The sequence below is a fragment of the Amblyomma americanum genome, chromosome 11, assembly GCF_052857255.1.
Source record: "Amblyomma americanum isolate KBUSLIRL-KWMA chromosome 11, ASM5285725v1, whole genome shotgun sequence".
NCBI classification, from domain to species: Eukaryota; Metazoa; Arthropoda; class Arachnida; order Ixodida; family Ixodidae; genus Amblyomma; species Amblyomma americanum.
The window spans coordinates 12,551,240-12,578,238 of record NC_135507.1 but is presented as its reverse complement, the minus strand read 5'-3'; the positions used below and the strand labels follow the sequence as shown (position 1 = coordinate 12,578,238).

Genomic DNA, 26,999 nt, shown 5'->3' with positions numbered 1-26,999 from the left:
ACAGGTTCGAGCGAAGCAGACTTAAGCGACGAGGGTTCGTGTACAGCAAGCGACGATGCTATCCGCTCTTCCACTAGTGAAAAGAAGCGCCGACGCAGCTCTAGTAGGGGCATGGTGTAGCTGGCACCGGCCTAATTGGGTGCAGTAAAAGCGTGCGACGTCTCGACCACCAACTTGCTGCTGTCTTACACCCCCGGAACGAACTTTTGCAGGTCCCGACTGTGCTTCAGCGTGGCGTTCGGTGACTGGAGGTGGAGGACGTGTTGTCCAGGCAGCTCCATGAGAAGCTTTGGTCAACAGAGCTCACCGTTCCCGAGGACAGGCACACTGTGAGCACATCCCTCATTTTAATGCACGGGAGAATGCCGCAGAATAAACTAAATGGTCTGTAGCAGCAGCATGGTGACACTACCTTGCTCTTTACCATACCCTTTTCTCGTTGTGGTGGCGCGAGACTTCTGGCTACTAAATCCTGGCAGACACAAATATAGCCCAACAAATAGACCCCAACTTCGTATCTGTCCTACTTGTAACTTCCGCATGCCACGAAAGTTAAATAGACGTGATCGCAATCGGATGCACCGAATTCGCCTGGACGTCGCCTTCGCTAAGTTTTATATTCACGAAATTTGTGCATCAAGTAGCCCTCTGTGCCCGACATGTGGTGTGCGCGAGAATCTTAAGCACTTTGTATGCCGCTTCCAAATATTTATTAACCCTCGCAAGGCACTGTTAAGTGATTTAAGACTCTGTCAGGACTGCCCTGTGCACCCTGAACCGTGGAGTGGTGCGGCTTCGGTAGCGCGAGGACAAAAACATTATTAGTTTTTCTTAGCGACACGGGTTTGATGGACATGACCCTTTGACAATCATGTGCGTGAGTGTTGAGTATGCTTGGTTTCACCTTTCACCCTTCCTTTTTTCAATCTTCCTCTTTTTTCACCCTCTTCTTCCGCTCCTCTTCTTTCCCCCTCACCAGGAAGAGCATGCTGGGCTAAAAACCAGGCAGACCTCTCCTGTATTCCATAAAGTATATCGCTCTCTCTAGCAGCAGCACGATCATGGACAACTGGGCGGGATGCAGCAGGACTGCAGAAAGCCATATTTTCTTGGATGCCTAAGGCACGTGCAGTCCCCATACTGTCAGAGATGTGTTGTAGCCTTGAGGCTTATGAACTATTGCGGGCAAATCATTTTTATGCTAACGGCAAATCATGCTTATATGTGTGATCTCCAAAGTAGATTTTTTATGACTGCTGAACTGGGTTTACGATAAAGGCCAATCAATAATGAAACTCGCAGCAACACGATGCGAGGAGATGCGGAAGAGAAAACCAAAACGGAGGAAGCCTCCGTGGCTGTTCAGTGATTGTGGTGCTCGGGTGCCAAGCTTGCATTTTGAGGGTTAGCTTTCCTGAGCCATTAGTTTTTCATGACAGAGTGAACCTCATAATTAGAGTAAAAAAAAGAAAGGAACGCGGTTTCCGTGTTCACTACTGGCGATATGCACAGACTTCGCAAATAACCCACAGCTCTATGGGGCGAAAGGTATTTCGGAACTGCTACAAATAACATCATCCACTCTACTAGTGTACTTTCTCAAAGGGCAGTTACAAAGCTTAGTTTCTCAGATGTAGAGCGCGAGGTTCGCCATTTCACCTCCTTGTTTTATCCCCTGCAATTGGTATCTATACTGCTGGATCCCGTCTTTCAGGTTCCGTTACCGTACATCGATTTGTTGGTAGACATCGACGACCCCACGCACACGTTCTTCCCAGTAATCAGGCTCATCTTAAGGTTCTTAGGTGCTTTCCGCGGAGAAAGAACTTCTAGCTGATGGAGGCTAAAAATACTGCATTTGGTAACTACTTACGCCGTGTAGGCACACAATTTCGTTAACTATTGAGAGGGAACATTTCATAAACGTGCCATTCATTACCTTTGTGGCGCTCGCATGTGTATGTTCCATTTCGTGCTTCTCCCGTCAGGACAGCTGCACTGATGGATGGTGACTTCCACATTGTGTGCTGAAAGCTGATAACAAATCTGCCTCCTAGCGCCCGATGGTGGCTATTAGGGTGGCTCCTGTTTTTGAGGTGGCCTCTGCTGTACACCAGCTATTTCGCATATGCTGTTCAATTTTATAAAGCAGGTTTTTTCGCCTAGAAAAATACATTTTGTGGCATATCACTCCGAGTGGTTTAGCGCATTAGGATGCGGTTCAGACGTGCTAATAGGTTATCAATGAATACTGAGTAGTTAATTTATGCAGAATTCTATAACTAAATAATCCCGAAGTCCATTTTGTATTCAGTCTACGTTGATGATATTCCAATAGCCTGCACATCCTCAAACATAGCAACATGCGAGAGGGAATACAACTACAATAAACAAACTTCCGATATGGGCATATAAAAATGGTTTCAAATTTTCCACGCAAAAAACAGCACCTGTTCTCTTCTCGCTTAGAAGAGGGCTGCACACTGTACCCACTCTCTAGCTATTTATTTTACAATACTCTCAAGGCGTGAAGAAATTACAGAGAGGAGCGGCATACAAAATCAGCAGTAGTCTTGAAATTTTCAACACCGGTGATGGCAGCGATGAAGGCAGGGAGGTGGTTCCAGTCATTTGTAGTTCGTGGAACATATGACTTCAAGCATAGGATTGTTCTGCAGTGCGGGATTCTTACCTTAAAGCTGTGATCAGTGCGTGAGGATATATAAGATGGAAGAAGCAGTAACTGATGTTTGAGAATAGGGTTAGTATAATAAATCCGCTTGAAAAGGCAAGTAAAGATATTTACGGCACAGACTTTATTGGAGATGCGCTTGGTGTTCGTGTGTTATTTTAAATAAAAATGCGGGCGGTTCTGAACGGACTATAAAGAGTTAATTAGAAATATTTTATTAGGATTCCAAATAGAACATGCGTATTCTAGTTTCGGTCTTTTTAACGACCTGTACAGGTGAAGCTTAACGGAACTATTTGCAACAGTGAAATGGCGGCGTAAGAAGCCGAGTATGTGGTTGGCCTGGTTAGTTGCATAGTTCACGTGCATTTTCCAGGAGATATTGTGAGTTGTGTGAGCAGCGAGATATTTTTAGGATGAAACAGGCGAAACGGAGTGTTATTATGTAGATAGAGTGTGGCGTTAGCACGAGATTGGCTAGAAAAGCGCATGTGTTTGCACATTGTAGTGTTGTAACCAGGTCCGTCTGCAAACACGCTTCATCACAGGGACTAGTAATTATACGATATAGTGCAGAATCATCTGCAAAAAAGTTTAATGTGGAAAGAAACACGGTCAGGAAGATCAGTAATATGAATTAGAACCCAGAGTGGACATAACACAGCACCTGGAGGTGCTCCTGAGGTTACGGAAATAAGAGGCGAGTGTTAACCAATAACTAAGACATAAGAATTCTTCTGAATGAAGTCGCACTGCCCACAAAAGATGTGCACAAATTTTTAGGAGAAAGTATCAGCAAAAACTCACATTCCTGCCACGCATAAACATCCTGAAAAACAAAGCTTTTCGATCCCTGAATATACTAAAAGTACTCTCAAGAAAAAACTGAGGTTCCGATAGGACGTCTTTTACGAAATTATCGCCATGTACTACACTCTACCTTAGATTATGGATGTTTAGTTTATGGGTCAGCGAGACCATCGTACCTTAAGCAACTCGATCCAGTGCATAATTTAGGTTTACGTCTTTCCATCGCTGCATACAGGACGTCACCCATAAATAGTCTGTATGTAGAAACGAGCCATCACTTACCGACAGAAGAGGCAGGCTGACATGCTCGTTCATTCCAAAAATCTGCTCACTGCACAAACATGTTTGATATCCCAACGCTACAAGGTGCCCATCTAGAATACATTTTAGGACTAAACCGCAAGACACCCGGCCACTGCTCTTGCACTAGATATACTGCCAAGCATTGCTCGAAGGCGAGGTTCACTGCCGCCAAAATACAATTTTCCTAAAATCTGTGGTTTCAGTCTTACACAGTTTCGCAAAAAAATTACAGAACAAGCTGTAATACAAGAATTTCTTGCAGTGGAGGAAAAATACAGCACTTTCACAGCTTAGTATAAAGATGGTTCAAAACCAGATGTTGACATTGGAAGCACAGTGATTCAAGGAAATTGGGATGAAATAGTAAGACATCCATAGTGTGTATCCACTTCACTGCCGAATGTTACGCCATCTGTGCAGCCATAGAAACAATAGTGAATGAGAACCTCGCATACAGTATTATATACACAGAGTCAATAGGTGGGCTTACAGCCCTTCATTCTAGAAATGCAATCATTCCGCTGCTTTGCGACATCATACACAACAGCAGCCATAGCTCAAAAGAAAAATATAACTCAGCTAAGTACAAAGTCATGTCGGTTTAAAAGGCAACGAGAGAGCAGATTTGTGCGCTGCACAAGCTTGTGGCAAGCAAATTAACAAAGTAAATGTGCCCTACAAATATTGCAGTGCAGTTTAACGCAAGAAAAGAATGGCAATCCGCTTGGAACCCCAAAATAATTAACAAGTTCTATTTGGTAAATCCAGTTTAAGGTGAATGAAAATCATCTACCACCAGGAACTTTTCAAGGAAGTCATTAACCGCTGTCTGCATATGGCCACACGCATCTTACAACTTCCTGGTAGCGAAAAAAGACAAACCGGTATGTAAATGTGGAGTAAACATAAAGTAAATAATTATTTAATTTCATGCCCGAAACTCACCATTCTAAGGAAAAAGTGATTTTCTTTGTTTTATAATTAATGAATCAATTTTTATCCAGCGCTGCTCATAGGTGATAAAGCAATTGTGGGCATGTCTTGTGTCAGATTTTTAACAGAAGCAGGTTTTCTTTAAAAAAATGTAAATCGTGACCCAGTGCATAGCCAGATGAACCTGAGCCACTTGGTCATTCCTGAATTAATGTCGTGAGATCTTTAGTTGATTTGTTGGGAGCATCGAGATCCTTGCCCTGGCAAGTGTTGCCGCCGAGGCTACCCGACCCACTTTAAACGTTTTAATAGTACCCATTTCTAAACATTCTTTTTCTTTGTCATCGCGAGCAAATGCTAAGATTTTAAGCACTCTACACCAGCGACAATTGTTCACATTTGTATAAAATTGTGCGCACAATTTCTCCTATACCTAAGTATATGTATGCTTACACAACCCAACACGAATGTTTTCTACAGCCGAGTCAGTGTGAAAGCCCGTATATCTGCCACGTGTAAGAGGACGATGAGCGGGCAGTGGCGCTAGGCCAGCGGCTCGCACGCAAGAGGTGATTTTGTTCGGGCCAGAACCATGGGATTCATCAACATTATCGTCATCGTCAGCACGGATACACACACTGCCGAACAAAGGCATGTCCAGACTCCCATATATCTCCAATTCAACCTGTCCTGGGCCAGCTGCGGCCACCATTTTCCTTTCGGACTTCTCAATCTCGTCCCCCCCCCCCTCAAGTATATTACTGCCACCCCTTGCTACGCCCCCATTCCCTTGGAATCCACTTTGTTGTCCTGAAGGACCATCGGTTGTTTTGATTTCGCATTTAATGTCCCGCCAAAGCCAATTTCTTCATCTTAATTTCGACTAGGATGCAATTAATCCGTGTTTGATCCTTGACCCACTTTGGCCTCTTTCTGTCCCTTAACCTTCCTCCCATCATTTTTCTCTCCATAGCTCACTGCGCTGTCCTGAGCTTAATTTAAACCTCCATGTTTCTTTGCTAGTATGGTAGTTGGTGTTGTAGCGGGAAACGCTGGCGGTCATTTTTATACGGACTAGAAGGACCGCGTTTCCTAATGCAATGTTTTGTTCGAGCCCTAGCGCGATTTTCGACCAGACCATTTCGACTACACTATGGTGCATATAATCTGTGTATAATCTGTTATGAGACCTTTTGTGGTAGTTCTCTCTGTATATTTATTTGTTTTGCGTGTGGGCGTGTGATCGCAGTTCGATAGTCTCACCTCCTCGCAAGCACAAATTCTTACTTCTTATAACGATCGTATAGTTCTGATATTCGAAAAATATTTCCGCTGGTAATTTCGTACGCCTGGCTGATGTTGCGATGGTTTTCGAGGCCTTCACGAGAGCGGCTGCAGATTCCAGCTCTGAACACGCGCTCAGACGCGCGCATACATCCATGTGACGAACGTGTTTGGCGAGTTGTTGAGCGCGGTACGAGTGCGTGGTCTTCGTTGCATTCTGCTCAGTGGAAAGGCGGATAGGGTTTTACAAATGTTTGATTACTTGAAACATGTCCTTCATCTAAAGCCCTCATGAGCGCATTGCTCGAGGCATCTGCGCGGACCTACATGTGGCCGCACAGATATCACTTACGGCAGCCGAGGCGAGTGCTGCTTCTGTCGTCCAGTTTGATGCTCGGGACTTCTGCCACAAATGGTTAAAATATTTCAGAACTACCGCACACATCCACATACTCGGGATTGGCTCAGTAAAGAGATGAAGAGAAGAATTTCTCAGCCCGGAGCATCATACAAACACACGCGGTATGTGAGGCGCCGACACGAAAGGATCTATTGTAATGCCTTTCATTCGAGTTGCAGCCTTCTACGGTAAAGCTGTAACATTACAGGTACGAGACGCAGCTAAAATTGTACAGTACACCCAGTTGCTCTACATGAACGTTCATCTAGCTGATATGCACTTTCGTCGAGGTTTGCGTGCATTCCTTGCCGGCAGCAAAAGCCGGGGCCGATGGACTAAATTCGAACGGAACGTCATCAGTATCATCAGCAACAGCCTGTCTACGCCCATTGCTGGGCAAAAACCTATGCCATCTCTCTCCCATTAACCCTGTTCATTGCCAGCTGACTTCTTTATCTCATCCGCCTACCGCTTGCCTTCTCTTGGAATCTACTCCGTTACCCTTAAGGAGCAGCGGTTACCTTGCCTTCGCGTTGCATACCCTGACCAAGCCCATGTTTTCTTTTTGATTTTTACTAGCATGTGATTAACCCGCCTTTTTTCTCTCACCTACTGTTTCCTGCTCCTGTCCTGTCCTGCTCCAGCTTCGTGTCTCTTAAGGTTGCACCTATCATTCTTCTTTCCATGGCTTGGTGCATTATCCTTAACTTAAGCTGAATCTTTTTCGTTAGCATCCACGGTTCTGCCACGTAGATGAGCTCTGGTAAGATACAGCTGGTGTATCCTTTTCTCTTGAGGGATACTGTAATTAACTCAAATGGCATAAAAGACATTTCAGCCATATTCTCACCTGTTGTCTTGTGTAGATAGGAAACAGACCTAGATCCCCAATACAAGAAGCTGAGCTTTTACTTTAGACTAAATCTGAAGCTGTAGCAGCCACTCTGCTTACTCACAAAACAATGACAGTGTGTTGTATGTATATGGAACATCACGTTAGAGTGAACGTAGACCTTTTATACCTGCCACCAGTGCTATATTCAGTAGTTAGAAATTTTCACGCTCATTCATATTTTGTGAAGGGTAAAAAATTATTCAAGAGGCCAAACAATACAGGATTCTATTCTTTGTAATAATATTTGCTTGATGAGCACTGGAAAACCTACATATTGCTCCCCAATCTCGAGGCTGTATGAGCTGTATATATGTATTTTTTAGCTTATCCCTGGGGTTTAGTGATTTCAAATGGGATGTCATTGACAACCATTATGGGATCCATCACCTTCCTGCACTAATCAACCTAAAAGCTGCACCTGAAGTGATTCCAACAAAACCACGACGTTGGAAGCTACATTTAGGAGACAGAGAAAAGGCCAGCCTAGATCAAATGGTTTCGTATAACATCAGTGTAGACGAACATAATTCCTCAGTCATCTCGGGTAGTGAAACAAAAAGTGAAAAAAGAAACTAAACAAAGTGGCAGTGCAAACATACCTTATTATAATTGAGTTACAGTTCAAGAAAATCATGCAGTATTTTCCACTGGTGAACAGACTGCAGCCAGAAAATGCTAGCTAATCTCTCTAAACCTACCGTAGAGGCTCTTCTAAGATATTCTAACCAAATTTGATTATAGGGAGAAATACCCGCAGCGTCCAACAACAGGGCAGCATGAAAGAACAGAACACGACAAAACAGCGTGCGTCAAAACAGCGCTCGAAAAACAGCACAGCGACAACCCAGCCCAGGCAGAAAGCAGCATAGCGACAAAACACCACAGGGAAAAAGCAGCACGCCTCAGAACACCACACCGGACAAAACGGAGTGAGGAAACATCACAGCCAAAAAACAGTACGATGAAAAAGCGCAGGGAAAAACAGCTCGACGACAGGACAACACATTGGAATACTGTGCAGCACTGCTTGAGGGGTGAGCAATCATCGCCATAAACGAACGGTAAATCACAACACATACGGCAGCGACCATTGGAGTTAGCGTGTGCTCGTTTAACAGATGAAGTAAGGAACAGGGTAGGGTAATATTCGCAATCTCAAATATTCACTTTTTCTGGTGGGTAATGGAATGAATAACGCTGAAGAAGTTGTTTTAGGAGCATCAATTCTCCGAGTTGACCATCCTGATGCTGATTTCTGGAAAAAAACGCCCGACGCACGGCTCTAGGTGTACAAAACTTCATATTCAAAGCTCTCGCTGCCGGCAGTTGAATCTTCAGCAATTTTGTTAGGATCGAGCTACAGGATCTTCATACACTGCAAATATCCAGTATGCGATGCTTATTGTTATGGACGGCAGTATTGCCCGAGTCCACAGTTTCAGGACGCTGCAGTGTGGTTCTCTGAGACTTGCCGGCGGTTATTATAATTTGAGAAATGGCCTACACTGCTTACCTGAAAATTCATACATCAGCGTGTATTTATTGAGAGTAATTTTATACTGAAGCTGTTTTTTTTCGCTTCGAAGAGGATTATCCCGAAAAATCAATTTTCGCGACGTTTTACCGAAGCTACTCTTTTTCCCTTGGAACCCAGTTTTATTAACAGTTTTCGGCAAATGACCCTTTTTTTCAGAAAACACAAAAAAACACAGGTGGGAGTCTACTCAAGATGAGTTGTAGAATGGATTAAGGAAATTTCGCTTCTAAGAATGTTTATTGTCCAATATATGGCTTGAAGATTTGGAGGTTGCAGCAAAAATGAAACAGGAATAACGAATTGGTAATACACTATGTTATGCTTCGGTAAAGACAACATGAAAGGCTGCAAGAAACATACCTAGAAAATAACGCAAGATAAACTATCTGTGAAATTTTACCGCAGAGCAGATTACCGGGCCATTTTATCTCTCATTTGGAAAGAGTCTTACATAATACAGAAACCAAATAGATAATTGAAGCCGAGCAATCAAGGACTGCATTGCCACTAGTTTTGTGAGATGCACCGTTGAAGCAACGCTCTGCCACATTGAATGAGCCGGCCCTGTTTCTTAAGGAACCAGCGAAACAAGCACTCGTTAACTCCAAAGGTCTTTGTCATATGTGTTGTGATCGTCCGTTTGTTTATGGTTATGACTGTCCACCCCTCAAGCAGCGCTGCACCGCACCCCGGTGTGCTCTTCGTGCTGTTTTTCCCTGCTTTCTTTGTTCATCGTGCTGCTTTTCTCTGTTCTGTTTCCTCGCTCGGCCGTTTCATCCAGCGTGCTGTTTTGACGCGTGCTGTCTTTTCCCTGAGGTGTTTCGACGCCATACTGTTTTGTCCCTGTGCTTTGTTGTCGCTGTGCTGTTTGTTGTGCTCGGTTCTGATGCATGCTGCTTTGACGTGCGCTGTTCTTTCGCATCCCCATATGCTGTTTTCGTGTCCCTGGAAGAAAGCCATTATAGTTGCATATTTATAAACAGGAAAACCACCTACCTCTGCTAGTAGTTATTGGCACATAGCCCTTACCAGCAGTCTTGATAAATTGTTTGAAAGTGTCCTGAAGAGACGATTACTTTTTGTCTTTCGATCCCGTGCACTTCTTCACTGCGGTTTTAAAAATCAGGCTCCACAACCGACCATCTTGTCGGTCTTGAAAACACAATCCGACAAGCTTTCGTACACAGGAAACACTGTCTTGCTTTTTCCGACTTCGTAAAGGCATATGAAGCAACCTGGATGTTAAGGATTCTTCAAGACCTTGCTGAACCTGGCATCCGAGGCGGCATGTTGAAATCCTTTAAAGAACTTTTGTCTGCTCTTTTCATATCCACCTTGGTTCAACCCTTTCGAGGAATTTCATTCAAGAGATTGGGGTTCCTCAGGTGTGTATTTAAGCACAACACTTTTTATTCTAGAGATCAATTCTTTTTGCAAAAAATTCATAAGGTCCATTATGTACTCAGTCTATGTAGACGATCTTCAGATACGAAGTTTGCATGTCCATCAGCATATCAACATGGAAAATACAGTCAACAATAAATAAACTGGCAACATGGCTCGCCAAAATATTTAGCGCTTTTCTCCACAGAAAACAGTGCCCATCGGTTTCTCACTCAAACGAGGCTGACAGTCAGATCCCACACTAAACCAGAACGAAACCATTTATAACGAATAAAAAATGGATACAAATTTTGTGGCATAAGTTTTGACAAAAAACTTACTTTCCTGCCTCTCATAAAAGCACATAAGAACAAAGCTTCCCAATCTCTGAATATCTCGAACTGCTTTCACGCAAACACTGGGGTTCTGATAGGGCACGCCTTTTGCAAATTTATCGCTTTGTTGTACGTGCCTGCTTACAGTATGATTGGATAGTGTATGGCTCATCGAGACCTTCATATTCTTTGCACTCTCTGCCTTCTGTATGTGACTTCACATTAACATCATTTCAAAATAAACAAACACCAAATGATAAGAAGTTTTGGCGCTCACGGAGAAGTACAGGGAGTACACTGGATTTTATACCGATTTTTCAAAATCTGACCGTTACGTTGGAAATGCACTATTACAAAACAAATTGGAGAAGACACTAAGGCTGCCGCAGTGTGCATCCATTTTCACAGCCCAGTTTTACACAGGATCTTTGGCTGTAGAAGAGAAAATAAATGAGATCATTGTGAACAGCATAATTTACACCGATATTTTAAACATGATACTTCACCATAGGAATGCAGTTATGCCAATGATCGCCGATATCGTACGCAATATAACAGTAGCCACAACAAAGGGACCAGTCATAAAATTTCACTGGGTTAAGAGCCAGGTCCGAATTAGTGGAACTTAGAAAACGGATACCTGTACTGCACAGGCCCGGCACAAATAAGTAAAGAGTGTAACCATCCTCTAAAAAGATGATGCGAACTTAGTACGATGCAAGCTGGAAGATAAATGGCAGGCTAAATAGAATATTATTTTTTTTTAATTTTCAATTATAAACTACAGACAGTAAACCCTTCATAGCTGAGTGGAACAAGGCTAAACTCAAGAACATTTTATTGGAGTCATTTCATGTCGCCTCCGTATTAGACACGCACCTTACACACCGTTTTCTTCTTCCAAACCACGAAAATCTACATATGAGTTATGCGGAGAAGAGGTCACCATAACCCACATTTTATGTTCCTGTACACAGTTCGAGAGACTAAGAAAAAACATTTCTCGCAGTTTTAGGAAGAATATTCCATCCGAGATTACTCTTCAGACAAAATTAAGTTTTCTAAACTTTCTGCATTACATCTTTCATAATAAAGCTAAAGCTTTTAAACCAGTGGTGGTACGTTAAAACTTTTGAAAAAAGTGAAAACATCACACAGTACTTCATCGACTTACTGCTATTCGTGTCGCCATTGAGCATATCAGTGAAGAAGCACCCCAGCAATTTTTTGTTTTCACTGATTCAAATGAAGCCCTCCAAGCGTTACAATCTGCTGGGTCCCATGAACAACTTGTCGCCGAAATCCGAGAGTTCCACCACACATCCATCAACAAAGGGCACGATATTGTTTATCAATGGCTGCCAGGACACAGCGGGATCGCAGGCAACCACCGCGCGGACGAGGTCGCGCGAACTGCTCACCATGAGGGTGATTGTGTGTCCATCCCCATCTCGAGAGCGACGCAGCGGGTAGGCTTAGACCACTATCGCGGGACATCACGTTTTCCGCGTGGAATTCAGGCCAGTTCTCGCATTCGCATTTAAAAACCTTAGACCCAGATCTGAAGTTTTGGCTTCCATCCGGCATACCACGATTTGAAGCAACTTTGTTGTGTCGCCTGTGGCTTGTGTAGCTTCCACCAAGCACTACTCCTTCTTAATAGGTATGGCTGACAGCCCTGCATGTGGCATCTGCGGGTGTGATGAGACATTCTTTGTAAATGCCCTGACGGAAGCATAACGATCTGACGGAAACGGAGATTGTCGGCCACTGGCCACGGCGGTCGTCGGCGGTGAAGGCCTCCAAGGCACTGCTCCGCTTTTTGAAGACTTGTGGCCTGCATGATAGGCTGTGACTTTACTGAACTCTGTGAGTTTACACAGTGACTAATTTCCCACAACAGTCTTTTCTACTTCACCTTTTTCTCCCCTCGCCCCTTTCCCCGCGTGCAGGGTAGCAACCGGCTAACCGGCTATTCGTCCGGTTCACCTCCCTGCCTTTCCTCCTCCTCCTCAGCAGCTTTTTTAACCTCACTAGGCCCTATCACATCCTAGTTCCTCGAACAGCACTGCTAGGCCAGCTTGACTGGATAAGTGTCTAGAGTTACACATTGCCAGAATGAGTTTCCAATGGCAGCCTGTCCGGAGCCAGAGATACTTAGTACCATCCTTTTTATCATATGTTTGACCACCGCCTTGGTCAGTTACTCTGTCGTTTATATGTAAGAATGTCATTTAGGCATATTTTGTAAAGAATTGTGGGAATGCTTTGACAGCTACTATTGTAGCTTCAATACTGTCAATATTCTCTTTTCACAGTGTCTGGAGCCAGCTCTTTAAGTGGTGAGATGGAGCTCCCTGTCTTCAAGCCTTGTTCAAAAGACATGTTAACTAGGTTGACTATGGTATAAGCAAATAATATACAGCCTGCAATTAACTTTTCTAGTTTATATGCAGAAACCTTATACAGCTCAGCCTGCTAGCGAAAGCGCGTTCTAAAGAAGGATACCGGCCGACGCTCCGTAGCCCCGCATTTCAGCGCTTGCCCCAAGATGGCGCCCACGAAGGCCGTGTCTCCACCCTGTACGGCGCAGCGCTGGCATCGAGGCACCCTAGTCAACAGCGCGCGCTCCTTGCTCGCCGTGACCAACCAGCACGCTAGGAGCGACGAGCGATGGTTGGCGGTAAGCACACTTTGGCCAAAGTACTGTACGGCGCTTCCTCTCACTATCTGAAGACTGAAGACAAATTGAAAATTGATCTTCTTGCATGCTGGTGCCGGATTTCAAGAGCATACGTAATTTTCTCATTTTTCAGCCTGTGTGTATTAAAAAAAATTCAGCATATACTTTTCTTCCTTTCAGTTCAGTAAGTTTCATTGTGTGTGTGTAAGCATGACATCAATAAATGTATAATTAATGTTAAATAAAGTTTGGTTCCTGTTAGGGTGTATAGATGGACAACAAATTATTCTTACCAATGAACCACTGCTGCACAAGGAATGTGAACATGTAGTCGATAATGCGTGGCAATTTGATTGTGCTTAATTAGTTCTGCTGCCTATAACAAATAGCTTTACCTTAGTTCAGTAGCAAGTACTCCAAGTGGTTGTGAGTGGTCGCCTTAGCGACAACCACTCATTGCTGTATTTCTCAGTTTTAGCGAAAAAGGAAAACATTCATCATACAGTTGGGATTAGCAGTGAGGATGGACAGGTGGGCACAGCTTTCTATACATTACTTGTTTGTTCGTGCCTGCAAACTGTCTTTTTAGTCAATATCGAGGTACGCATGAAAACTGCATTAATTTTTTGCCAAATGTGTAATCTTGCCAGGTTAACTCGACATTTCGGTGCTTAAATGGTAGCACAAAGCTGCCCAGAAGTTTTAATATTCATGAAAAAGAAATATATACGTATTGTAAAGTCATCTCAGCCCAGTATGACCAGAGCAGGCCGCAAACTGTGGTAGATTTGAAATAATCGAATAATTACTGATAAGCATATACCAAAGCTCCGCCATACGGATAGAAAGCAAAGCTGTACATATTCATAGCTTTCTTTGTGATGGCATGGCTCTGATAAGCTGTTTCCTAATGAGCAATAAATGCGTTATTTCACTATTAAGAAGCAATTGTACTTAAACAAATGTTATGACGAGTAGCTGGAAGAGCATCGGAACTGGTTGGCGCTCCTGTAGGCAACTTTAATGCAGCCTGAAACACATTTGGGACCAAGTTGTAAAAGAGGCATGCAATGATGCCTCTAGGAGAAAACATTTGCTATTGCAAATTATAAATGGTGTCTACAAACGAATAGCACCTTTACAAGAATGACAGGAAAGCCCCTTTATGTGATTCAGAGATTGGGTCCTCTTTCAGAAAGAAATTAAAGATGGCCAGATGTGACACTTGATGTTAAATGAGCCTCTAATAAACAGTGTGATGTGTGTTCAACATCTTTTGCATAAGTTTGGGCGACATCTAATTTCCTAAACTAGGTTAGCATTTCTGGTATATGTATCACATAGGTGAGATTTTATGATCGAAGTGGATTTTGATTGTTGCAAATTTGCCTGACTCCAGAATTGTTTATTAGAACTGATGCTTTCATCTTTTCAACATCAAGTGCAATGAAATCCGATGACTGTCTAACTATCGGGGACGGAAGTGATAGCAGGAAGGAACCTGATAGGAACGCTTTCAAAGCATTTTCCAAGAGCACAACTGAAGTGCTTCCTGTAAAGAAAGCACTTCAGATAAACAGATAAACAACGCTGTCAGATAAACAAGAACCTCAGTGTGCACTAGAGTGGGAATGCCATTTAGTTTTGCGCATGCCAGAGATTCACCGCTGTTATCCAAGCATTACTTGCCAATGTTGGTGAGGCTGTGTCCACAAGACGTCCGCAGCTGTTGTGGTGTTGTGTTCTCAGTAGAAGTGGGATCAAACGAATGGTTTTAATCGATAGAGAATGACGTCAGGATGATGCGCAAAGAAAAATATCGATAAAATGATTAATTATGGGGATTATATCAGATGGAGATTAACCCATTTTATTGTTTCCGATGTACTGAAAGGCGGCATAGGAGAGGTCTTTGCCCTGCAGTGGGTCTAGTTAGGCAGGATTGTGATTGAAAGGTGATAAAAATAATGAATTGTTCTATGCAATAGAAGCAATAGAAGCATAGAAGGTTCTATGGACTAGAAGCAAACGGTACTCTTCCGAGAACACGGCTGGCGTTAGGAGCACAGAGCAGATGAAGAACGGTGAGAGCAATGCATGTGGCTGACTGGCTGGCTGTGGATGTAGACCGGCGGGCAATAGCATTTGTACAGAACCAGAATCAGAAATTTATTTCAACATCACAGGGTGCATGCGCGCGGCTGTCGATGCAGAATAAAGCCTTCTGCAGGCTTGACGACCTGCATCTTATTTTGGTATTTGTTTGCTCACATTCGCATTCTCTGATTGGGTTGGTATGTTCATATTTTTCCGCAAATCTCCAAGGACCGTCTAAATGTGTTCCTAAGTTGGAAACGCGGCTAATGTCTTATCATTATCAGCGCGAGACATGAATTTCAGCACTCTAACACGAGCGTAATGTAAGCGGTTCAGTGGTTTTCTTTCATTTCTCATTTTGGAGAATGACTTAATATTGTCGCGTCGTTGGTTGCGTCGTTGCGTCGTTGGCGCCCGACTTCCTGGGGCCTGCCGCAGCACACTCATTAAAGCAAGTGAACAGCGCCCCTGCTGAGTTGGCAGATAGTCATAACGTGCACGTAAAAAACTAGAGAACATTTAGTCGAACTAAAAATCAATCATCGAAAAACAGTTCCTGGTTCACTATGTGGAGTCTCGCACAACCGCTCCCCGAGTTCGGCCGCTGTGACGAACAGGATTCTAGGCAGTATTGTTCCTGTATGCACCGACGCGTCAGTATCCTGTACAATCATCCGGCCTACTGCCCACTCCGTAATGACAGCAGTGAGATTATCATTCCCTGTTTGACCATTTATGCCGTCCTCCTCAGTACGCACCGAGGCGTCAGTCACTGCACCAGAGCACCTGTGTTAGAATGCCCTACGGCGGTGTCCCCAGCAGAAACTGGCACTATAGTTCAAGGTGGCAATCGAGCGTCTTCGCCAACAACCGGAGACAGAGTGCTCGGAGGAGCCGCCCCATTAAGCTTGCCCACGATGGCCCTTATGGTACACGATCCAAACGCGGCCATCCGGAAGTCTCGTCACTGCTGCAAAGCCTTGGTCCGGCTCCACTGTTGCTGGCACCCGACTGGTCCAGGCAGAAAATTCTGCACGAAAACCCATTCTCCTGGAGCCTGGTTAGCCGCCTTCATCGACATATATGCGAATATTTTTGGAGTCGGGCAGCACGTTCGTTAACACAACTGAGCCGCGCCCTTCTACTGGGTCATGCTTTCTTTTAAATGAAGGATTTCACGGGGCAAAATGTTAGGAATGGCGTCATACAAATCATAATTTTGCAGTTGTTCAGTGAGCCATGCAACCTTTAATAAAAAATATTTACGGCCAAATGATTTTTATACTTCTGCAGGCACCTTCTCGGATTTTCTAAAGGAATGCGGATGCAGCGAAGGAGAGATGGTGAAAAGCCACAAGCTGATGCCGTGATACCTGGACATTCGCGGCTAAAGTAAGTTTCGCATTTAGTGGAATGCTCTTGAGTGCTAGTTAGTTCAATTTGGAGGATTGATAACAAACTTAGCCTAAATGACGAGTACAAGAGGTAAAGTAACGAATAAGAGACCACAGGGGCATTTTTGCAGCTACTTCCTTCTTGAATTACTTCTTGAGAGTAATTTCGTGCGTAGGTGTTTTATTTGGCGTGCAATTATGTTTGTTGTTATCCATAGCTACGCGGCAAAGGCCAGATGTCTCTCAGCTATCCTTCGCAGAAGCTAGAATAGCAAAAGAAAATTAATATCGATACAAGCTGCCCTTGGCTCACGGTGAAGAATATAATTTAGTGTTGATACTCCGCCCGACGTAGCGACCACATCTTGATCGCCGCTCCTCGTGCTTTATCTGGCGCCACGAAATGTAAGCTTGGCAAGTCTCCGAGCAGCGGTCGAACTGCAGGCGTTGCTGAACCATTCAGTGCCTCGATGTGCACGTGCGATTGTTACACAGCAGGATAGAAGCTCATGGAACTGCTTGAATGAGCAGAACCGCTGCGAGGACGTGGCCCTGGGGTCCTTCAGCGCGCGTTATAGATATCGAAGGTTTTTTATATTTTTGCACGTGTCTGCCGAAACCGTAGTTAACTATAGTCTTTTGAAGATAAACGGTCGGCCTCAACACGACCGCTCTCATATTTTGGACAGAGAGCCTACGTGCAAATTTATAGATCAGATGAGCAGCGTATTGAGCCGAAGATGACATGATATGAGCCTCTCCGTCCAGAGATCATGGTGAACTTCTGTGATCCGGGGTTTTTTCCCTGAGAAGTTCTCGCGCTAAAACACACTCTCCAACTGCAATTTTTTTTTCTTTGAATGAAGGTGTTCGTGCACACTGCTGTCCAATTAAAAAAAAAACCCCAAGCGGCATCTGGGCGGTCTGTCCGTGCCGTCCTTTCCGGTTGTAAGAGTGGCGTGCAGACAGACGCAGTCTGTCTGCACGCCACTCTTACGACTTTAAAGGACGGCACGCACGGACTGCGTCTGTCTGCACGCCACTTCAGGTGCGACTGCACCAGGGAGAAAAAAAGAACGAGCGAAAGCAGAACGGGAGTGCCCTCCGGGAACAATTCCACAGGAAGCAGCGGCAGGCATCCGCCCTTTGGATGCCCGGGGGACAGCGAGAGGAGATGATGTGTCATAAAGACACACCACCTCGCCTTGTCCACCACACAGAGCGGCCGAGTGTACAGCCGGGCGTCAAATCGCCCGGAGCGACCCTAGACGAAATCTCAGTCCCCACAGCGGGTGATGCCAGCGATCGCTCCGCTGCAGACGCTGGGATTCGATCCAGGGTCTTCGCGAATGCGTGAGCGAAGCTCAGGCATGTTACCCACTCGGCTACCCTGCGGCACGGCTTGGTCGTGCTTCCAGCCAGTGCTGGAGCGAGAGGAACAAGCTCGGCTGAAACGGCGCATGCGCAGTGTCGTCACCCATGGGCGACGGCGATGCAATCGCGAGATATGAAGTTCGACAGCGATAACGGCGAGCATAATGCGCTATTCGCGATATCGTGCAAAACCGCGGCAGGGTATTTTCCGTTGCAGTCGTGTGGGACGCAAAAACATCGTCATACAATTCACTGCCAGCAGCGGAATCGGATAAGTTGACTGCTGATCTCGCCATGATTGAACGTTTTCAGTGGCAAGGAGATGGTATGAAATGTTTCTCGCCTACCGCAGGCATAGGTACAAGCACAACACGCTGTGGATAGTGGCGGCGGAGATTTATGAAATGTTTTACAAATTCCCCCACACCTTCCAAGCGCCTTCAATTTTGAGCTGAATTAACACCGAAAACAAAATCGTGTCAAAGAGCGACCACCTCTAGCGAAGTTCCTGTCCTTCCAAGTGAAGGAACATCGCAGAAACTAGAATAGCCCTTTTTAAAATTCTGAACGAAACAGTTACGACCCTTTTGGACGTCCAGACTACCCTTAACTCTTTGCTGTTAATTTGGAGGAGTTCCTATAGGTGCATGCAAATAAGAAAACTTAAGGTCTGCCTGAAGGCCATCACGCCGCAACGTTAACGGTTGTTAGTGACTGTACTGTACGGAGAATTCTATTTATTCTCCTTAAAGTTAATGCGGAGACGCAGACATAAACAAAAGTGCGGAGACATTGCCAAACTACAATAAACCGATATAATCCAACGCATATGTAGTTCCATTTCAGTGCAGGGCCTTTTACATAGATAGAATATCGATCCTTATGCTCCCCTCCCTTCTGGAATCCTTATGCCTCCAAACGAGAACTCACGTTCGCATCCTTATCTACGCGAAAAAGGCGAGGACGGAACAACTAGATGAACACATGCGCTGAATTTCAACAAGAGATTTATTACTAGAGACGCCATTTATAGACGCCATTTCGCGCAAAACGAATGCACAAAAAACCCACTGAATCGCATCTTCCCTGGTATTCTTTCTGGAACGACAGTTGGCGTCTCCTCTCCTTTCCAGGCGGGGTTCAGGATCTCATGATTCGTCCATACACCTCTCCCTCAGCGTAGCAGCGAAAACCAGACAGACAGAACATCCCTGGTGGCGTGTACCAGCTGCAGATATGAGATGGAAATCAATATTATTGGAATCCGGAGAGGCCTAGAGGACCAAATCACGGTAGGATTTACCCACCCCACTTTACATCAAAATGTTCAAGCGAGTGTAATACTACTGAACATCGCTGGCTTACATTGCGGGCATGGGGGTTGCAGTGCGAAGCCTGGTGACGTCTTAGCTTAAATTTCAGCGGGCGAGGAAAAGAGAAGTGTACCCTTTCTGTGAGGTAAAGAATACAGGGCGTTTCTTTCGAATGCCTTGTAAGCTTGTCAGCGCAAAAAATGGACGCACTCCAGCAAGACAACAGCTGTAGAACTTGGCAGAATCTGAATACTCCTCTGCAACTAGCTGAACTTTCTGTTGTTTGAGTTCGAAGCCTCGCTGCGCTTCCAAAATATGGGACATCCACGGATGTTGCAGACTGATGCTTCTTCAGTATGCATATCAACCAACTAGCCCAACTTTCTGCTCTCCTAAGTGCATTCTAACAGCCACACACTCACTATTACCCAAAATACGCCACCCGTCGACGCACGGGAATTGCGAAGATAAAAACAGCCTGCAGACCTTCTTAAACATAAACTTTCATACACTGCTTTTTTACCATTCTTTAATCTGCATTTCCTCCCCCGGCGGAAACCAGTTCCGTCCCAGGTACAAAGCCGCGCCATGTCTCCACGAGAGACACCTCTCCCGCGCCTCATTGTGGAAATGCAAAATGTGGAAACCCTGAAGACGAAGCCTAAGACCTCCTCCCGAATCATCGGATTTACTCACACAGGAGACACTAGCCGGTACCGAACTGTAAGTAGACGAGAGGGACGAATGTTACGGAATCTTTATTGCAATGCAATATGGACGAAAGGTGAGTACAGGTCGCCCGCCTTGCAGCTCGCCTGCAGTATAGGTCTCCAGAAGAACAGGCCACCCCTCGTCCCTACCTGGCTCGCAACAGGTCGGCGTCTATTGTTCGCCCACGAACACGTCGGAAAAAAGGTAGGCCTCCTGACGGTCATCTGCTCGAAAGGAAAGGTAGCGCTCTCCGTCCCCGCGTCTCCCATGCGTTGCCCGCGCGACAGGTCGGTCCCGCGTCGCCCGCGTCCGGTCCTGCGTCGCCCGCGCAACAGGTAGATCCACCTGTCTGCGCGTCGCCCGCGCGACAGGTCGGTCCCCGACCGTCCGCGCGTCGCCCGCGCAACAGGTAGATCCACCTGTCTGCGCGTCGCCCGCGCGACAGGTCGGTCCCCGACCGTCCGCGCGTCGCCCGGGCAACACGTAGGTCCACCCGTCTGCGCGTCGCCCGCGCGACAGGTCGGTCCCCCCGCCTTCGCGACACGCCGGTGCCCCCTGTCTCCGCGTCGCCCGTGCGACTCGTCTCGAAGTCGCCCGCGCGTCACGTACCCTCCCCCGTTTCCGCGTCTCCCCCTTCCTGTCTCGGCGTCGCCCTCGCGAGAGGTCGGTGCAGCGTCTCCGCACGTCGCGCCACCCCGCGCTCCGTGTCCGCGTCCCCCGCTTTGGACACGCGCCCCCCCTCCTCGTCCGTGCCCCGGCCCGTGTCCGCGCCCCCCTGCCCGTCGGTGCCCCGGCCCGTGTCCGCGTCCCCCGCGCGACACGCGCCCCCTTCCCGTCCGTGCCCCTGCCCGTGTCCGCGTCCCCCGCGCGCCACGTGCCCCCCTGCCCGTCGGTGCCCCTGCCCGTGTCCGCGTCCCCCGCGCGCCACGTGCCCCCCTGCCCGTCGGTGCCCCGGCCCGTGTCCGCGTCCCCCGCGCGCCACGCGCCCCCCTTCCCGTCGGTGCCCCGGCCCGTGTCCGCGTCCCCCGCGCGCCACGCGCCCCCCTGCCCGTCGGTGCCCCTGCCCGTGTCCGCGCGCCACGCGCCCCCTTCCCGTCCGTGCCCCTGCCCGTGTCCGCGTCCCCCGCGCTGGACACGCGCCCCCCTCCTCGTCCGTGCCCCGGCCCGTGTCCGCGTCCCCCGCGCGCCACGCGCCCCCTTCCCGTCCGTGCCCCTGCCCGTGTCCGCGTCCCCCGCGCTGGACACGCGCCCCCCTCCTCGTCCGTGCCCCGGCCCGTGTCCGCGTCCCCCGCGCGACACGCGTGCCCCTGCCCGTGTCCGCGTCCCCCTCCTCGTCGGTGCCCCCTTCCCGTCCGTGCCCCTGCCCGTGTCCGCGTCCCCCGCGCGACACGCGCCCCCTTCCCGTCCGTTCCCCTGCCCGTGTCCGCGCCCCCTTCCCGTCCGTGCCCCTGCCCGTGTCCGCGTCCCCCGCGCGCCACGTGCCCCCCTGCCCGTCGGTGCCCCGGCCCGTGTCCGCGTCCCCCGCGCGCCACGCGCCCCCCTTCCCGTCGGTGCCCCGGCCCGTGTCCGCGTCCCCCGCGCGCCACGCGCCCCCCTGCCCGTGTCCGCGCGCCACGCGCCCCCTTCCCGTCCGTGCCCCTGCCCGTGTCCGCGTCCCCCGCGCTGGACACGCGCCCCCCTCCTCGTCCGTGCCCCGGCCCGTGTCCGCGTCCCCCGCGCGCCACGCGCCCCCTTCCCGTCCGTGCCCCTGCCCGTGTCCGCGTCCCCCGCGCTGGACACGCGCCCCCCTCCTCGTCCGTGCCCCGGCCCGTGTCCGCGCCCCCCTGCCCGTCGGTGCCCCGGCCCGTGTCCGCGTCCCCCGCGCGCCACGCGCCCCCCTTCCCGTCGGTGCCCCGGCCCGTGACCGCGCGACACGCGCCCCCTTCCCGTCCGTGCCCCGGCTCGTGTCCGCGTCCCCCGCGACACGCGTGCCCCTGCCCGTGTCCGCGTTCCCCTCCTCGTCGGTGCCCCCTTCCCGTCCGTGCCCCTGCCCGTGTCCGCGTCCCCCGCTCGACACGCGCCCCCTTCCCGTCCGTGCCCCTGCCCGTGTCCGCGTCCCCCGCGCGACACGCGCCCCCTTCCCGTCCGTGCCCCTGCCGGTGTCCGCGTCCCCCGCGCCCCCTTCCCGTCCGTGCCCCTGCCCGTGTCCGCGTCCCCCGCGCGCCACGTGCCCCCCTTCCCGTCGGTGCCCCGGCCCGTGTCCGCGTCCCCCGCGCGCCACGCGCCCCCCTGCCCGTCGGTGCCCCTGCCCGTGTCCGCGCGCCACGCGCCCCCTTCCCGTCCGTGCCCCTGCCCGTGTCCGCGTCCCCCGCGCTGGACACGCGCCCCCCTCCTCGTCCGTGCCCCGGCCCGTGTCCGCGTCCCCCGCGCGCCACGCGCCCCCTTCCCGTCCGTGCCCCTGCCCGTGTCCGCGTCCCCCGCGCTGGACACGCGCCCCCCTCCTCGTCCGTGCCCCGGCCCGTGTCCGCGTCCCCCGCGCGACACGCGTGCCCCTGCCCGTGTCCGCGTCCCCCTCCTCGTCGGTGCCCCCTTCCCGTCCGTGCCCCTGCCCGTGTCCGCGTCCCCCGCGCGACACGCGCCCCCTTCCCGTCCGTTCCCCTGCCCGTGTCCGCGCCCCCTTCCCGTCCGTGCCCCTGCCCGTGTCCGCGTCCCCCGCGCGCCACGTGCCCCCCTGCCCGTCGGTGCCCCGGCCCGTGTCCGCGTCCCCCGCGCGCCACGCGCCCCCCTTCCCGTCGGTGCCCCGGCCCGTGTCCGCGTCCCCCGCGCGCCACGCGCCCCCCTGCCCGTGTCCGCGCGCCACGCGCCCCCTTCCCGTCCGTGCCCCTGCCCGTGTCCGCGTCCCCCGCGCTGGACACGCGCCCCCCTCCTCGTCCGTGCCCCGGCCCGTGTCCGCGTCCCCCGCGCGCCACGCGCCCCCTTCCCGTCCGTGCCCCTGCCCGTGTCCGCGTCCCCCGCGCTGGACACGCGCCCCCCCTCCTCGTCCGTGCCCCGGCCCGTGTCCGCGCCCCCCTTCCCGTCGGTGCCCCGGCCCGTGACCGCGCGACACGCGCCCCCTTCCCGTCCGTGCCCCGGCTCGTGTCCGCGTCCCCCGCGCGACACGCGTGCCCCTGCCCGTGTCCGCGTCCCCCTCCTCGTCGGTGCCCCCTTCCCGTCCGTTCCCCAGCCCGTGTCCGCGTCCCCTTCCCGTCCGTGCCCCTGCCGGTGTCCGCGTCCCCCGCGCGCCACGTGCACCCCTGCCCGTCGGTGCCCCGGCCCGTGTCCGCGTCCCCCGCGCGCCACGCGCCCCTCTTCCCGTCGGTGCCCCGGCCCGTGACCGCGCGACACGCGCCCCCTTCCCGTCCGTGCCCCGGCTCGTGTCCGCGTCCCCCGCGACACGCGTGCCCCTGCCCGTGTCCGCGTGCCCCTCCTCGTCGGTGCCCCCTTCCCGTCCGTGCCCCTGCCCGTGTCCGCGTCCCCCCGCGCGCACGCGCCCCCCTGCCCGTCGGTGCCCCTGCCCGTGTCCGCGCGAGAACGCGCCCCCTTCCCGTCCGTGCCCCTGCCCGTGTCCGCGTCCCCCGCGCTGGACACGCGCCCCCCTCCTCGTCCGTGCCCCGGCCCGTGTCCGCGTCCCCCGCGCGCCACGCGCCCCCTTCCCGTCCGTGCCCCTGCCCGTGTCCGCGTCCCCCGCGCTGGACACGCGCCCCCCTCCTCGTCCGTGCCCCGGCCCGTGTCCGCGTCCCCCGCGCGACACGCGTGCCCCTGCCCGTGTCCGCGTCCCCCTCCTCGTCGGTGCCCCCTTCCCGTCCGTGCCCCTGCCCGTGTCCGCGTCCCCCGCGCGACACGCGCCCCCTTCCCGTCCGTTCCCCGGCCCGTGTCCGCGTCCCCCGCGCGCCACGCGCCCCCCTGCCCGTGTCCGCGCGCCACGCGCCCCCTTCCCGTCCGTGCCCCTGCCCGTGTCCGCGTCCCCCGCGCTGGACACGCGCCCCCCTCCTCGTCCGTGCCCCGGCCCGTGTCCGCGTCCCCCGCGCGCCACGCGCCCCCTTCCCGTCCGTGCCCCTGCCCGTGTCCGCGTCCCCCGCGCTGGACACGCGCCCCCCTCCTCGTCCGTGCCCCGGCCCGTGTCCGCGCCCCCCTTCCCGTCGGTGCCCCGGCCCGTGACCGCGCGACACGCGCCCCCTTCCCGTCCGTGCCCCGGCTCGTGTCCGCGTCCCCCGCGCGACACGCGTGCCCCTGCCCGTGTCCGCGTCCCCCTCCTCGTCGGTGCCCCCTTCCCGTCCGTTCCCCTGCCCGTGTCCGCGTCCCCTTCCCGTCCGTGCCCCTGCCGGTGTCCGCGTCCCCCGCGCGCCACGTGCACCCCTGCCCGTCGGTGCCCCGGCCCGTGTCCGCGTCCCCCGCGCGCCACGCGCCCCCTTCCCGTCCGTGCCCCTGCCCGTGTCCGCGTCCCCCGCGCTGGACACGCGCCCCCCTCCTCGTCCGTGCCCCGGCCCGTGTCCGCGCCCCCCTGCCCGTCGGTGCCCCGGCCCGTGTCCGCGTCCCCCGCGCGCCACGCGCCCCCCTTCCCGTCGGTGCCCCGGCCCGTGACCGCGCGACACGCGCCCCCTTCCCGTCCGTGCCCCGGCTCGTGTCCGCGTCCCCTGCGACACGCGTGCCCCTGCCCGTGTCCGCGTTCCCCTCCTCGTCGGTGCCCCCTTCCCGTCCGTGCCCCTGCCCGTGTCCGCGTCCCCCGCTCGACACGCGCCCCCTTCCCGTCCGTGCCCCTGCCCGTGTCCGCGTCCCCCGCGCGCCACGCGCCCCCCTGCCCGTCGGTGCCCCTGCCCGTGTCCGCGCGCCACGCGCCCCCTTCCCGTCCGTGCCCCTGCCCGTGTCCGCGTCCCCCGCGCTGGACACGCGCCCCCCTCCTCGTCCGTGCCCCGGCCCGTGTCCGCGTCCCCCGCGCGCCACGCGCCCCCCCTTCCCGTCGGTGCCCCGGCCCGTGTCCGCGTCCCCCGCGCGCCACGCGCCCCCCTGCCCGTGTCCGCGCGCCACGCGCCCCCTTCCCGTCCGTGCCCCTGCCCGTGTCCGCGTCCCCCGCGCTGGACACGCGCCCCCCTCCTCGTCCGTGCCCCGGCCCGTGTCCGCGTCCCCCGCGCGCCACGCGCCCCCTTCCCGTCCGTGCCCCTGCCCGTGTCCGCGTCCCCCGCGCTGGACACGCGCCCCCCCTCCTCGTCCGTGCCCCGGCCCGTGTCCGCGCCCCCCTTCCCGTCGGTGCCCCGGCCCGTGACCGCGCGACACGCGCCCCCTTCCCGTCCGTGCCCCGGCTCGTGTCCGCGTCCCCCGCGCGACACGCGTGCCCCTGCCCGTGTCCGCGTCCCCCTCCTCGTCGGTGCCCCCTTCCCGTCCGTTCCCCTGCCCGTGTCCGCGTCCCCTTCCCGTCCGTGCCCCTGCCGGTGTCCGCGTCCCCCGCGCGCCACGTGCACCCCTGCCCGTCGGTGCCCCGGCCCGTGTCCGCGTCCCCCGCGCGCCACGCGCCCCCTTCCCGTCCGTGCCCCTGCCCGTGTCCGCGTCCCCCGCGCTGGACACGCGCCCCCCTCCTCGTCCGTGCCCCGGCCCGTGTCCGCGCCCCCCTGCCCGTCGGTGCCCCGGCCCGTGTCCGCGTCCCCCGCGCGCCACGCGCCCCCCTTCCCGTCGGTGCCCCGGCTCGTGTCCGCGTCCCCCGCGACACGCGTGCCCCTGCCCGTGTCCGCGTTCCCCTCCTCGTCGGTGCCCCCTTCCCGTCCGTGCCCCTGCCCGTGTCCGCGTCCCCCGCTCGACACGCGCCCCCTTCCCGTCCGTGCCCCTGCCCGTGTCCGCGTCCCCCGCGCGCCACGCGCCCCCCTGCCCGTCGGTGCCCCTGCCCGTGTCCGCGCGCCACGCGCCCCCTTCCCGTCCGTGCCCCTGCCCGTGTCCGCGTCCCCCGCGCTGGACACGCGCCCCCCTCCTCGTCCGTGCCCCGGCCCGTGTCCGCGTCCCCCGCGCGCCACGCGCCCCCTTCCCGTCCGTGCCCCTGCCCGTGTCCGCGTCCCCCGCGCTGGACACGCGCCCCCCTCCTCGTCCGTGCCCCGGCCCGTGTCCGCGTCCCCCGCGCGACACGCGTGCCCCTGCCCGTGTCCGCGTCCCCCTCCTCGTCGGTGCCCCCTTCCCGTCCGTGCCCCTGCCCGTGTCCGCGTCCCCCGCGCGACACGCGCCCCCTTCCCGTCCGTTCCCCTGCCCGTGTCCGCGCCCCCTTCCCGTCCGTGCCCCTGCCCGTGTCCGCGTCCCCCGCGCGCCACGTGCCCCCCTGCCCGTCGGTGCCCCGGCCCGTGTCCGCGTCCCCCGCGCGCCACGCGCCCCCCTTCCCGTCGGTGCCCCGGCCCGTGTCCGCGTCCCCCGCGCGCCACGCGCCCCCTGCCCGTGTCCGCGCGCCACGCGCCCCCTTCCCGTCCGTGCCCCTGCCCGTGTCCGCGTCCCCCGCGCTGGACACGCGCCCCCCTCCTCGTCCGTGCCCCGGCCCGTGTCCGCGTCCCCCGCGCGCCACGCGCCCCCTTCCCGTCCGTGCCCCTGCCCGTGTCCGCGTCCCCCGCGCTGGACACGCGCCCCCCTCCTCGTCCGTGCCCCGGCCCGTGTCCGCGCCCCCCTTCCCGTCGGTGCCCCGGCCCGTGACCGCGCGACACGCGCCCCCTTCCCGTCCGTGCCCCGGCTCGTGTCCGCGTCCCCCGCGCGACACGCGTGCCCCTGCCCGTGTCCGCGTCCCCCCTCCTCGTCGGTGCCCCCTTCCCGTCCGTTCCCCTGCCCGTGTCCGCGTCCCCTTCCCGTCCGTGCCCCTGCCGGTGTCCGCGTCCC

The 26,999-nt window shown here is 53.7% G+C and overlaps 1 long non-coding RNA gene across 1 annotated transcript; it reads left to right on the top strand.

Moving 5' to 3' along the window:
* The first annotated feature begins 12,621 nt into the window (after positions 1–12,621).
* LOC144110369 (uncharacterized) lies at positions 12,622–20,172 on the top strand. The gene is made up of 3 exons (XR_013309816.1): positions 12,622–13,255; positions 16,646–16,744; positions 19,254–20,172. It is a non-coding gene; the product is annotated as an uncharacterized LOC144110369 (long non-coding RNA).
* Positions 20,173–26,999: the final 6,827 nt, after the last annotated feature.